At 42.0% G+C, this 15107-nt stretch overlaps 1 long non-coding RNA gene across 1 annotated transcript in view; it reads right to left on the bottom strand.

The window, feature by feature from the left end:
* Positions 1-8280: 8280 nt before the first annotated feature.
* LOC123990326 overlaps positions 8281-15107 on the bottom strand; it is a 58383-nt gene continuing 51556 nt past the window's right edge. Inside the window, exons 2-3 of the long non-coding RNA XR_006830625.1 lie at positions 9352-9512; positions 8281-8946 (exon numbers count right to left, since the gene is read on the bottom strand). This is a non-coding gene — a long non-coding RNA (uncharacterized LOC123990326). The remainder of the gene's footprint in view (positions 8947-9351; positions 9513-15107) is intronic.

The following is a 15107-nucleotide window of genomic DNA, read 5'->3' as shown; positions in this document are numbered from 1 at the left end:
CACATTCATCTTCTGAACATCTTCTATTCCAGTGTTTTTTGCTATATTGTATTTACTTTGCCACCATGGCCTATTTATTGCCTTACCTCCCTTATCCTACCTCATTTGTACACACTGTATATATACTTTTTCTACTGTATTATTGACTGTATGTTTGTTTATTCCATGTGTAACTATGTGTTGTATGTGTTGAACTGCTTTGCTTTGTCTTGGCCAGGTCGCAGTTGTAAATGAGAAATTGTTCTCAACTAGCCTACCTGGTGTTAAGGGATTTTTTAAATCAATAATGACTAATTATGTATACATTTCAATCAGGACTGACTAATCAGAATACTATTATGTTACTGTATAGATGTATGCATTTTATTTTAATCCCAGTACTGAATATAATGTGTGTAATTATAATCAAGAATTCGAACAATGACTGTCTGTTCCTTGGTAGAAACGAATGAACTTATCGTCAGACTGGCTAGAATGCTTATCTACACAGGGAGGCTTTGGCTTGGTCATAAATGATCTATACTGGTGGTGGTCGATGTAGGAAGGCTTGAGAACTATACTGCCATTGTACTGGAGTGGAGGAGGGACGGGACAGTTTGAAACCTAATGATGTCATTTTCAGTTTATAACATGTTGTAAATTGTATTATGTTCAATACTCTCGAGAATAAACGCTAGTGCTTGTGTAACAGTATAATTTTAAACCGTCCCCTCGCCCATACCCGGGCGCGAACCAGGGACCTTCTGCATACAACGACAACATTCACCCTCGAAGCATCGTTACCCATCGCTCCATAAGAGCCGCGGCCCTTGCAGAGCAAGGGGAACTACTACTTCAAGGTCTCAGAGCAAGTGACGTAACCGATTGAAATGCTATTTAGCGCACACCGCTAACTAAGCTAGCCGTTTCACATCTGTTACACTCACCCCCCTTTTAACCTTCCTCCTCTTTCCGCAGCAACCAGTAATCCGGGTCAACAGCATCAATGTAACAGTATAATTTTAAACCGTCCCCTCGCCCATACCCGGGCGCGAACCAGGGACCTTCTGCATACAACGACAACATTCACCCTCGAACTACTACTTCAAGGTCATCGTTACCCATCGTTTCACATCTCCATAAGAGCAACCAGTAATCCGGTCCCTTGCAGAGCAAGGGGAACTACTACTTCAAGGTCTCAGAGCAAGTGACGTAACCGATTGAAATGCTATTTAGCGCACACCGCTAACTAAGCTAGCCGTTTCACATCCGTTACACTCACCCCCCTTTTAACCTTCCTCCTCTTTCCGCAGCAACCAGTAATCCGGGTCAACAGCATCAATGTAACAGTATAATTTTAAACCGTCCCCTCGCCTATACCCGGGCGCGAACCAGGGACCTTCTGCACACAACGACAACATTCACCCTCGAAGCATCGTTACCCATCGTTCCACAAGAGCCGCGGCCCTTGCAAACTGAACTACTACTTCAAGGTCTCAGAGCAAGTGACGTAACCGATTGAAACGCTATTTAGCGCACACCACTAACTAAGCTAGCCGTTTCACATCCGTTACACTTGTTTTTGAGACTGGTCTACGCCAATTTTATGCAAATACGTTTCTTACAAATCCTTAGAAATGGGCTGAGTGTATTAATTGAATTGGGTATTAAACATATAGGAATTTAATTCCTCTAACACCTGGTTAAATAACGGTAAAATAAAATACAAATAAAATAAAATCAAGAATGTGAGCCCTTTGGGTGCTGCCATAGAGTTACATTAGAAGTACCCTTCCAAAAAGGCTCAAGGTCATTTGACACAGATAAAATGACGTCAATCACGTTATGTCTACAGTAGCTTTGATTGGAATTTTACTTTCAAAATCTTAGCTAGCAGTCATCATCATTAATCAAGTAGACAATCTACTGGCAAATCCTTTTAAATCCTTGTCATATGAAGAGAAATAATGAAGATAAATTGCAGATAAAATGTATCGGTGCTCATCGGCCATTGGACATAAACATTGCACAGCAAGTTGGAAATCACAAATTCAACAATGAGTTGTTTGGAAGGAATCGGTGACAGTGGCAAACCGCAAGCATCGCAACTGGGAAGTCAGAATGGGAAAATACATTTTGAACAGTCATCCAACTCGGAATTGTAAATCTTTTTCTTTGATGACAAAATTTGACAAACAAAGGACCGCTGCGCACAACAAGGTGAGTCCAAAAATGCCTTATATCCTGCTGCATAAATGATGTAATATGCCAGGGAGATATGGTCAGCTATGGTCAGCTATGTTTCGTTTGAATGAATTGAACTGAATGAATTGTTTCGCTGCCAGACAAGGCTCCGCTGATAGCCAAGTGTAGAGGTGGTAAGGATTCCCTCCATTGTGCTGGAAAGAAATCTCTGCTGTTGGGAAAGCTTTATGTCGGCCCTAACACCTCGCAGTGCACCTCGCAACAGTGATTGCTGTCCTCATTAACATGTCAACTTTACCTTGTATATCTAAAAATGACCATATACATTGATCGTTCAAAGCAAAACTACCAAAACTATTGTTGATGCTAAACCTGGACAATCAAAATAAAATATATTAATTGTATGCCCTGTTCAGCAGGTATAGCCAGATGAGAGTTGTGGTAACTTATTTTTATTCCGGTAAAACAGCATTTTCAACAGCGGATAAATAACAATAAGCTTTGAAATGACACGGGTTATCACTTAACTAATGAAGCATAATATCACGCAAGTCATTTTAGCATTTGAATGATAAAGGTGTTGTGCAGATGAGCAAAATCAGGAACAGGCCGCCCCCCTTGCGTTGGTCAGCGCGTGAAGCTGGGTACGGTGCAGACTTTGACTAGGCTACTGCTATTTGCCTGGGGTTATTCGGCATGCCATAATATGGACTTGGTCTTTTACCAAATAGGGCTTTCTTCTGTGTACTACCCTTACCTTTTCACAACACAACCGATTGGCTCAAATGCATTAAGAAGGAAAGAAATTTGACAAATTAACATTTTAAAAGGCACACCTGTTAATTGAAATGCATTCCAGGTGACTACCTCATGAAGCTGGTTGAGAGAATGCCAAGAGTGTGCAAAGCTGTCATCAAGGGAAAGGGTTGCTACTTTAAAGAATTTCAAATATTAACATGACACTTTTTTGGTTACTACATGATTCAATATGTGTTATTTCATAGTTTTGATGTCTTAACTATTATTATACAATGTAGAAAATAGTAAAAATAATAAGTAGGTGTGTCCAAACTTTTGACGGGTTCTGTAGGTCTTGAATGGCAGGAAGCTGTGATGTATTGTGCCGTATGCACTACCCTCTGTAGCGCCTTATGGTCAGATGCCGAGCAGTAGCCGTACCAGGCGATGATGCAACCGGTCACGATGCTTTCAATGGTGCAGCTGTATACAGTTTTGAAGATCTGGTGACCCATACCAAATCTTTTCAGTCTCCTGAGGGGCAAAAGGTGTTGTCGTGCCCTCTTCACGACTGCCTTGGTGTGTTTGGACCATGACAGTTTGTTGGTGATGTGGACACCAAGGAACTCAAAACACTTGACACGAACCACTATAGCCCCGTCGATGTTAATGGGGGCCTGTTCGGCCATCCTTTTCCTGTAGTCCACGATCATATCCTTTGTCTTTCTCACATTGAGGGAGAGGTGGTTGTCCTGGCACCACACTGCCAGGTTTCTGACCTCCTCCCTATAGGCTGTCTCATCGTTGTCGGTGATCAGGCGTGATATTAAGCTCCACTGTTGAGTTGTCAGCAAACTTACTTGTTCATATAAGGAACAGTTATAGTTCATATAAGGAAATCAGTCAATGGAAATAAATTCATTAGGTCATAATCTATAGATGTGACATGAATGGGAATAAAGATATGCATCTGATGGTACATCCCTATTAGAAACCTTTTGGTCCTTTTTCATTTTTTTCATTTTGCAGGCAGAAAAAAAGGAGAGCACAGGCATGAGTGAGTCACAGGTCCTCCTTTACGTTTGTCAAGCCTAATGATTGAAACCAGCAGAGCCATGTCAGGGATCACTACTAACCCAGGGCTGTGAGCATCCGGCATCATGGCAGCTCCTGTTCCCAACCATTTGATTCTCAGCAGCAGAGGGAGGAGGCAGAGCAGTGGTGTTAATGTGATCTCAGAGACAGATGTCTTCCTGTGTCTGACACACACACACACACACACACACACACACACACACACACACACACACACACACACACACACACACACACACACACACACACACACACACACACACACACACACACACACACACACACACACACACACACACACACACACACACACACACACACACACACACACACTCCTCCTCTACCAGCCAGGTCACACAAGATCAACTTCAATATTCAACGTTTGTCCAGGTCTCTAGGACGTTGGGACATGACTTCAATACCGTCCACCACTGTTAATTTTGGCAGCTATTTTAGTTTTAGTCTTAAAAATACCTTTTTGTCTTAGTCACATTTAAATTATTTCAACCTTCGTTAGTTGTAGTTATTATCAGTTGACTAAATCGCTGGATAATGTTTATCTAGTTTGAGTTGCAGCCATTTTAGTCACATAATATTGTCCGTGAATTTGTTTATATTAAATAACGAATATTTCGGCTACCCCTAACTTCCATCATGGGCTACCCCTAACTTCCATCATGTGCTACCCCTAACTTCCATCATGGGCTACCCCTAACTTCCATCATGGGCTACCCCTAACTTCCATCATGGGCTACCCCTAACTTCCATCATGGGCTAGCCCTAACTTCCATCATGGGCTACCCCTAACTTCCATCATGTGCTACCCCTAACTTCCATCATGGGCTACCCCTAACTTCCATCATGGGCTACCCCTAACTTCCATCATGTGCTACCCCTAACTTCCATCATCTGCTACCCCTAACTTCCATCATGTGCTACTCCTAACTTCCATCATGTGCTACCCCTAACTTCCATCATGTGCTACCCCTAACTTCCATCATGGGCTACCCCTAACTTCTATCATGTGCTACCCCTAACTTCCATCATGGGCTACCCCTAACTTCCATCATGGGCTACCCCTAACTTCCATCATGGGCTACCCCTAACTTCCATCATGTGCTACCCCTAACTTCCATCATGGGCTACCCCTAACTTCCATCATGGGCTACCCCTAACTTCCATCATGGGCTACCCCTAACTTCCATCATGTGCTACCCCTAACTTCCATCATGGGCTACCCCTAACTTCCATCATGTGCTACCCCTAACTTCCATCATGGGCTACCCCTAACTTCCATCATGTGCTACCCCTAACTTCCATCATGTGCTACCCCTAACTTCCATCATGTGCTACCCCTAACTTCCATCATGTGCTACCCCTAACTTCCATCATGGGCTACCCCTAACTTCTATCATGTGCTACCCCTAACTTCCATCATGGGCTACCCCTAACTTCCATCATGGGCTACCCCTAACTTCCATCATGGGCTACCCCTAACTTCCATCATGGGCTACCCCTAACTTCCATCATGGGCTACACCTAACTTCCATCATGGGCTACCCCTAACTTCCATCATGGGCTACCCCTAACTTCCATCATGGGCTACCCCTAACTTCCATCATGTGCTACCCCTAACTTCCATCATGGGCTACCCCTAACTTCCATCATGGGCTACCCCTAACTTCCATCATGGGCTACCCCTAACTTCCATCATGGGCTACCCCTAACTTCCATCATGGGCTACCCCTAACTTCCATCATGGGCTACCCCTAACTTCCATCATGGGCTACCCCTAACTTCCATCATGGGCTACCCCTAACTTCCATCATGGGCTACCCCTAACTTCCATCATGGGCTACCCCTTACTTCCATCATGGGCTACCCCTAACTTCCATCATGTGCTACCCCTTACTTCCATCATGGGCTACCCCTAACTTCCATCATGGGCTACCCCTAACTTCCATCATGGGCTACCCCTTACTTCCATCATCTGCACATCAGTGGAGGCTTCTGAAGGAGGGCCCATAATAACGGCTGGAACGGAGCGAATATAATTTTATGTATTTGACACCATCCCACATATTCCGCTCAGCCATTACCACGAACCCTTCCTCCCCTATTAAGTTTCCACCAACCTCCTGTGATGCACATTTAGATAGTCTTGTCCAACTAGGCCTAATATCCCCTCATATAGCTTAGCTGGCAACATTGATATTGTGGCAGATTGTAACCAAAACCAGCCATAATGATCCATATAGGCTATAAAGCCTTGGCTACATGTTAAACATTTACTGCTCAGATTTTCTCCCGATTACATCTGTCAAGGGTGGTCAATAAAAGTGGTTTACTTGAAAAAGGGAGAATTTAAGATGCGCAAATACGACAAGTATTTACTAATATTTAGGAGTACAGTAATATACTATAATAGCATTTGTTTTTCCTATAGGAAAAAAGCAACCACAACTCGCATGTGCGGACTGCAGCGTGAGAGCGGCAACACAGATGAATGGATAACAGCGCACGTGGGAAAATAGAGCTTCTGATGCGAGAAAAGCAAGACAGAGAGTAAACATTGATTCCAGTTGAGGTTAGTTACAAGTCAAGTGTCCTAGCTTCGCGTCAGATCAACACATTGACGAGTGACTGAAGCCTGGGAGCTGTGTGGGAGAGCTGGAGAGAGCAGCTCAACCAGACCATGCCACTGAAAGATGTCAACTTTGCCAACGGGAGGATTGCATGAAATATTCTGCATGCATGCCTCCTTAGGATTGGACAAAACAGATGAGACGAGGGTTCACGTCAATATAGTTATCATTTTATTTTAAATCCAGGGCATCTGGTCTCGTTATTGTCATAGTTTTAATCAGTGAAAAAATAGGTAGTTGACAAGTATTTTTCATCATAGTTATTGTTGACAATTCAACATCGCCGTCCACTAAGGGCAACGTGAGCACCTATTACCATCCAGTAGGCTGGCGGCTTGCTAGGACATTGTAGAAGGGGATAGAGGAAGGGCTTAAACCACATGCTCCAGCTTGGAGGATTGCAGGTTCAGTGCCAAGCACTCATCTGCCCTTGTGTTTTTACCCTACCCCAAACATTAACCCTTAACCAGTCGGAATGAATGCCTAAACCTAACCATTGAATACTGAATGAGACTGTGAGACCTTGTTGGCTCTACGGCAGACAGCCGGTCACTGGAAGGCAAACGTTTTGTTTGCCATGTCACATAAATGTAAAATACCGGACCCATAATTAAGGCAGACGGGTAATTTAATAAGTGTTTGCGCGTGTGTGGCTGCGTGCGAGCGATCATGTGGAAGGGGTGGGATGAAGGTCCCTTTTGGCGTTTTCTCTCTTCCAGACTCTCTCTCTCTCTCTCTCTCACTCTCTCTCTCTCTCTCTCTTGGCATGGGAAACATATGTTTACATTGCCAAAGCAAGTGAAATAGATAATAAACACAATTTTAATAAACAATAAAAAATGTATTTAAAAAAATAAGAGTAAGCATTACACTCACAAAAGTTCCAAAATAATAAAGACATATTATATGTCATATTGTGTGCAAATAGTTAAAGTACAAAAGGGAAAATAAATAAACATAAATATGGGTTGTATTTACAATGTGGTTTGTGCTTCACTGGTTGCCCTTTTCTTGTGGCAACAGGTTACAAATCTTGCTGCTGTGATCTCTGTTAATTCAATTCAAGGGGATTTATTGGCATGGGAAAACAAATGTTTACATTGCCAAAGCAAGTGAAATGGATAAAACAAAAGTGAAATAAACAATAAAAAGTGAAATAAACAATAAAAAGTGAACAGTAAATATAACACTCACACAACTTCCAAAAGAATAAAGACATTTCAAATGTCATATTATGTCGACATACAGTGTCGTAACGATGTGCAAATCGTTAAAGTAAAAAAGGGAAAATAAATCATATAGGTTGTATTTACAATGGTGTTTGTTCTTCACTGGTTGCCCTTTTCTTGTGGCAACAGGCCACACATCTTGCTGCTGTGATGGCACACTGTGTTATTTCACTCAATAGGTATGGGAGTTTATCAAAATTGGATTTGTTGGGTCTGTGTAATCTGAGGGAAATATGTGTCTCTAATATGGCCATACATTCTCTCTCTCTCTCTCTCTCTCTCTCTCTCTCTCTCTCTCTCTCTCTCTCTCTCTCTCTCTCTCTCTCTCTCTCTCTCTCTCTCTCTCTCTCTCTCTCTCTCTCTCTCTCTCTCTCTCTCTCTCTCTCTCTCTCTCTCTCTCTCTCTCTCTCTCTCTCTCTCTCTCTCTAAGGAAATGAGTGCTCTGGCCCAACAGTCTGAGAGCAGAGAGGGACTGTAGTGCTGTATACTGTACCGTGCCACAGCCACACCTCCTTGGCCTGCACCTTTCATATTCAGGCTACGAGCAAATATGCGGTCTCTCTTACACTCTGAGCAGGTTCAAACTCCCTGTGCTGTTCTCTCTTTTCTTCTGAAGGTCAACACATGACATTATATCAAACATTACATGTTTGGCATGACAAGAAGTTGACATTATAGCACAAACAGATCTGGGACCAGGCTATCAAAAGGATGCCTTTTTCCTTCCATCCCTAAAGTAGAAATCAATCCCTATCAAAACGGACATAATTCAGGAAATAATTTATCAGTCCCGGTATAACTTTCCCTTCCTCATTTCATTAATGTTTTCTTTCAGGCTTAGGCAGTGTTTAAAGAGCAGTTCCTCCCCGGCTTCCAGTCCACAGCAAACGCCAGCTTTCTCTCCCAGATGCAAACTCTGTCTGACCCACCAAGCCGTTTCTTCTATCGTTGGCATCCGCAGATGGCGTCGAAATGAACTCAAAACCTGTTGCTTGTTCCTCTCACCCAGCGCCTCTGATCTGCTGAACCAATGCCTGCCTGTCTGCCTGCTTGCCCTAATATGGAAGAAGAGACAAGGTTGGCATGTTATTGGCAAGGAGAGGAATCAGAAATGTAGAGCAGCAAACCCCATGCAACTGGCCACATCTCTGGTCCTGGAGTGAATCTTCATTTCAGTATTTGTAATGACACTGTGGTGTGTGTGTGTGCGTGCGTGTGCGTGCGTGTGCGTGCGTGTGCGTGCGTGTGCGTGCGTGTGTGTGCGTGTGTGTGTGTGTGTGTGTGTGTGTGTGTGTGTGTGTGTGTGTGTGTTTGTGTTTTTGTTCTTACACAAGGACAGCAAAACAGCCTTGTGCGCATGTTTGCATGTAGGAGAATTTGGAATAACATCGTGTTTCACAGCGACACGTCCAATGTTCCATGATATATAGATTCATCATCAAACAACCAGGAACACTAACCATTTCATTTTCTCCTCTGTTTCCTCTTCAGTAGACAGATGCATAGTGTCATGACTTGGCCCTTTCTGGGTGTAGACCGTGTCTTCCCCCTCTCTCTCACTCTCTCCTACACCCAGGTTCTGTTATCTCAGGTCGTAAATTCCTGGCGGAGACTCTCCCCCCTTTTCATGCAGAGAGAGAGACCACAGAGTGAACAAAGGATTTCCGAACTCCTAACTCCCCAAAATGGGAGAATGAAACAATATGCCCACTTGTGAAAATGTGGGAATGGTCTGTGGACACTTAAGGGACAGTTATGTTGAGTGTGTTTCATTGGTGACCTCATGAAGGACAGGAAACACACATAACTATATCACTGAATGTGTACATTTCTCAATTATGGGATTTGCATCTAATTATTGTATAAAATGAATGAGTAAAGATTAAACTATTTGTGAAATTATGTAATGTGATGTTAAACTTTAATTTTGAGACAATTGTATTCCCTGTAAAGTTTAACTAGTCCGCGGTGACCCCGTGAGCACAGACATGATCTGACGTCATGGAACCGCCCTTTTCTATTGTTAGGAATAAAACTCCCTCCTGAGGAAATCCTCTTCAGATTAAGCAAACCCCCAGCGTGAGCTGTGATTGTGAATGGTTGAGTACCAAGACTAGAAAACCATACCATGTTGTGCATTGGCTACACAGCTGGAAATGGTTCAACTCTGAGACTATCGATCCCTAAAGAACAAGAGCAAATCTTAGATACTAATGACTAGTTTGCAGCTAGAAATGATGTAAACCTGGGATGCGAATACTGACAACCGCCTAAGCATCTACTCTAAGAACAATGGACGCCTGGCGTATCCATTACATCAGACACCATCGGGAACCGCAGATAGAGCTACCTCCATAAGTAACCAGAGACTCTCTGATGAACTGACTCTCCAGCAGACGGGCCGACGATTTAAACAAAGACAACAACGACATATGGGCGTAAATATATTGATTGCAATTACTTCTCAATGAGCGAGCGTTCATGCGCAAAGGATTAGCATTTCAATGAATATAATTATGAATATAATTATCCACTGTGTAGTGAAGCCATTTAGTCTTTCCCGCTCCTTTAACGGTCCACACCCCCTTTCCTTTGTCCACCAAGCCGTCATATCGGTTTAGCCCACTAGGGAATCTTCCCTATCATTGTTAGTAACCAATAGCTACCGTTTGTTTGGTATGCATTTCTGTGATTATTTAGTTAGTTAGTAAATAAACGATTAAGCCAATCAATGTATGGATGGGTTTGTGCAGATAACCAAGAATTCTAAGATGTTTGAAATGAGACTGTAAAGAATCATTCATTAATAGAAGACTAATTGATCAGATATTCAAATATCTGAAGAGTTACATTCGGAAAATTATAACTTTGTAATCTGAAGATTTTCCTTGGTGCCTCGACTTCCTAGTTAATTACATTTACATGATTAGTTTAATCACGTAATAATAATTACAGAGAATTGATTTGATAAAATAACAGTCTTCACCTTTAATGATACTAAAGACACGACAATAGGATGGATGTATAGTTGTATAGTCCATATGATCCTATACATTATTACTGCATTTTTGTGTTGCAGTCAGACATGCATGTGATGTATACTACCGGTCAAAAGTTTTAGAAAACCTACTTATTCAAGGGTTTTTCTTTATTTGTACTATTTTCTACATTGTAGAATAATAGTGAAGACATACAAAGTATGAAGTAACACATATGGAAAAGTGCTAAACAAATCAAAGTATATATTATATTTGAGATTTTTCAAATAGCCACTCTTTGCCTTGATGACAGCTTTGAACATCCTTGGCATTCTCTCAACCAGCTTCACCTGGAATGCTTTTCCAATAGTCTTGAAGGAGTTCCCAAATGCTGAGCACGAGTTGGCTGCTTTTCCTTCATTCTGAGGTTTGACTCATCCCAAACAATCTCAATTTGGTTGAGGTCGGGGGATTGTGGAGGCCAGGTCATCTGATGCAGCACTCCATCACTCTCCTTCTTGGTATAATAGCCCTTACACAGCCTGGAGGTGTGTTGGGTCATTGTCCTGTTGAAAAACAAATTATTGTCCCTCTAAGCCCAAACTAGACAGAATGCTGTGGTAGCCATGCTGATTAAGTGTGCTTTGAATGCTAAATAAATCACAGACAGTGTCACCTGCAAACTATAACACCTCCTCCTCCATGCTTTATGGTGGGAAGTACATATGCAGAGATCATCCGTTCACCAACACCGCGTCTCATAAAGACACGGCGGTTGGAACCAATAATCTCCCATTTGGACTGTAGACAAAAGGACACCTTTCTACCGGTCTAATGTCCATTGTTCGTGTTTCTTGGCCCAAGCAAGTCTCTTCTTCTTATTGGTGTCCTTTAGTAGTGGTCTCTTTGCAAAAATTCTAACATAAAGGCCTGATTCACACAGTCTCCTCTGAACAATTGATGTTTAGATGTGTCTGTTACTTGAACTGTCATTTCTGAGGCGGGTAACTCGAATGAACGTATCCTCTGCAGCAGAGGTAACTCTGGGTCTTCCAATCCTGTGGCAGTCCTCATGAGAGACAGTTTCATCATAATGGTTTTTGCGACTGCACTTGAAGAAACTTTCAATGTTCTTGAAATGTTTCGCAATGACTGACCTTCATCTCTTAAAGTAATGGTGGACTGTCATTTCTCTTTGGTTATTTGATCTCTTCTTGCCATAATATGGACATCCCAAATAGGGATGGATGCCTTCTGTATACCCCCCTTACCTTGTCACAACACAACTGATTGGCTCAAATGCATTAAGAAGGAAAGAAAATCCCCAATTATCAAGGCAAACGGTGGCTATTTGAAAAATCTCAAATATAAAATAGATTTTGATTTGTTTAACACTTTTTTGGTTACTACATGATTCAATATGTATTATTTCATACTATTGATGTCTTCACTATTATTCTACAATGCAGAAAATAGCAAAAATAATGAAAAACCCTTAAATAAGTAGATGTTCTAAAACTTTTGATCGGTACGTACAAAGGAATGTGTGACAGCCAATGTCATTCACTGACACTCGAGACGGATTGTGCCTCTGCAATAAGCTGAAATCCCTCATAGGGCAGCCAGAGGTCAGAGTTGTGATCAGGGGTCATGCTTAATGCAGCTTTCCCTCATCCGTTAATATCCCGTAAAGAGGGACTGCCTTTAACAAGCAATGGATCCCTTTGAAAACGGCCTATGAAGCATCGATATGAGTCATAAACAGTTATTCTAGTGTTAAACTTGACTACAATGTGTAAATAGGATCATTTTGGTCATAAAGTCTCGTCTAAAACGGAGTTGTGAACATCTGTGTGTCACAACGGGTAAATTATGGTTGGGTGTTGATTTGATGATGCCCATTTGCCCACTAACATGGGGTTAACAGCTGCAGCGACTGCTCTAAATCCAATAGCACAGTGAGACAGACCTGCCCAGCAGCCAGACTGTATTTTGTAACTTGAGAAATACTGTACCAAACACCTAGGATAGATGTAAAAATGAAGCAACTTAAACATCCTCGTCATTACTGACTTCTTGTGTTATCCTGGGGATTTTGATGCATTGAAATAGGTCAGTAAACACTCCTCCAAGACTGAAATATTGTTTTTCTACTGAGTAACAGTGTTCAGTGGCTCTGTAGCCCTTTCCTGCAGTCAATGACCAAAAGCGCCCTCTTTGGCCTCATGTTATTCATATGTATCATAATTTCATAGTTAATCCAGATTATATGTGTATATGTATTTTTTTTATTTAAATCCTGTGTTTCTATCTCAAACCTTTTTGTTATATTTCAGTGTTCTGTGACGTACATAAAGTGTAATGTTGGGATGCAAATTCAATATGGAAAACATTTCATATCTGACATGGTACAGGTGTCTTTTGTCTTTAAGCCAATAACCATTTGTGTGACGTATATACTTTTGTTTCGTAGTAGATTTGTTTAAGACCACCAAGAATCACCCTGTGTGACCATGATTTTGCCCACTGCAGTAAAATGTTAACATTGAAAACAACCGACACAAAACAAAACATAACAAGCTCTCATCCCTCCCATCCCTCCAAGAATCCTCACCCCTTTTTCTTCCCACTTCGTCCCTGACTGTTAATGACCGAAGCATATTGCTTTGCGTGGGGAGTGAGGATGACTCTCACTCAAGCCTGACTACAGTAGCAGGGAATCAAAGTTGTGCCAAGCTCTCTGAGCTCTTTCCCTTCCAAGACGTTTGCCCACCCAAGCTCAACAAATCACCATACATCCACAACCAATCCACTGCTCTAGGTTGTCACGACTGCCACCCGCCCGCCAGGATGCAGCAGTCAGTATGCTTTCTTCATTCAGCTCAGACACATTTCCATCTTCTTCTTCTTCTTCTTCTACTTCACCTCGGACCTGAAATCTGGGGCTCTTCAGTGCAACACTTATACATCATAATAACACTAGCACATCATATTAAAGGGAAATGAAAAGCTGCAGGTGCTGCTGCTCGGCTACCTCTGCACTCTTGGCTCTGCCTTCTACTGAATGTGTCTTTTCAGTCTTTATTCATGGCTTTGTAACTCGGCCAAATGCTGAGTTGTAATGCACTAGTTAAAGGCCCGGCCTAATCAAAGGAGTGTGCAAAGCAGAGAGGGGTGTGGTTACTGCAGGGTAAGTGGCTGTGGGCCTAGTTTGTTCTTACAAGCCTGGTAACGATTATTAAACAACGCTTTTAAATCTATTGTAATTATACTGTAATTAGACAAACTGTAATCTAGTAGTAAAGGAATGTTTCATTACCTCCTGTGCTTAGTGAAATGTAACACAGACCCTTTTCTTTGATCTGCTGCTACTGTACTTTGGCTGTATTTAAAGCATGATATGATTTATTTAGTACCATGCCTGCTGAATATAGATATATAATCATGATATAGGACACTTCATATAGTATATATGTTCAGTTATATGTAGTGTGTAGTTAGCCTGGTTCCAGATCTGTCTGTGCTGTTTTGCCAACTCCTGTGGTAATTGTCAGGCCAAGCACAAACAGATCTGGGACCAGGCTAGTGTATCGTGTAATAGTAAATCAAATGTGTGAACAGTTTATTGAGTTTGAACCTGTATCTTTCTGTCAGAGTGGTGTTGTGGCTCTCAGTCTATCAGACCACAGGGTTAATTTAGCAGAAAGAGAGCTGATATTTTCTTCATCACTGACACGGTCGATTTGATGGTATGCCAGTCTGTTCAGAGCTAGAGGCTGCATTACAAATGGCGTCCTATCCCCTGTATAGTGCACTACTTTTGACAAGGGCTCTGGTTAAAAGTAATGCACTATAGAGGGAATAGGGTACTACTGGGACACACCCATAGGAGGATGCTGATGCCACAAGGTTTGTTATGATCTTAATCCTTCACTGGTCCTAAATTCTGACAGATTTGAGTCTGCTGAACCATATGCCCAGCTGGTCCAATACTCGTAATAACAAATCAAAAGTCAAAACACAAATAGAGTACAAATCAGGGATTACAGCACAATATAGAACATCTTTTAACTTCATGGAGGTCACGCCTAATCCATTTTGACTTAATATCTCCTTATTTTACACACTTCCATACTCGTTGTTTGGAGATTTGACGTTAAATGTAAATCCCCTGCTGCATCAGAGAGTGCTGGTTGTTTTTCTACGGCACAGGGATAAGACGGTGGGAGTGGCACGAT

The sequence above is a fragment of the Oncorhynchus gorbuscha genome, linkage group LG12 (assembly GCF_021184085.1).
Source record: "Oncorhynchus gorbuscha isolate QuinsamMale2020 ecotype Even-year linkage group LG12, OgorEven_v1.0, whole genome shotgun sequence".
NCBI classification, from domain to species: domain Eukaryota; kingdom Metazoa; phylum Chordata; class Actinopteri; order Salmoniformes; family Salmonidae; genus Oncorhynchus; species Oncorhynchus gorbuscha.
The sequence above is the reverse complement of the archived record's forward strand: the minus strand, read 5'-3'. Positions and strand labels throughout refer to the sequence as shown.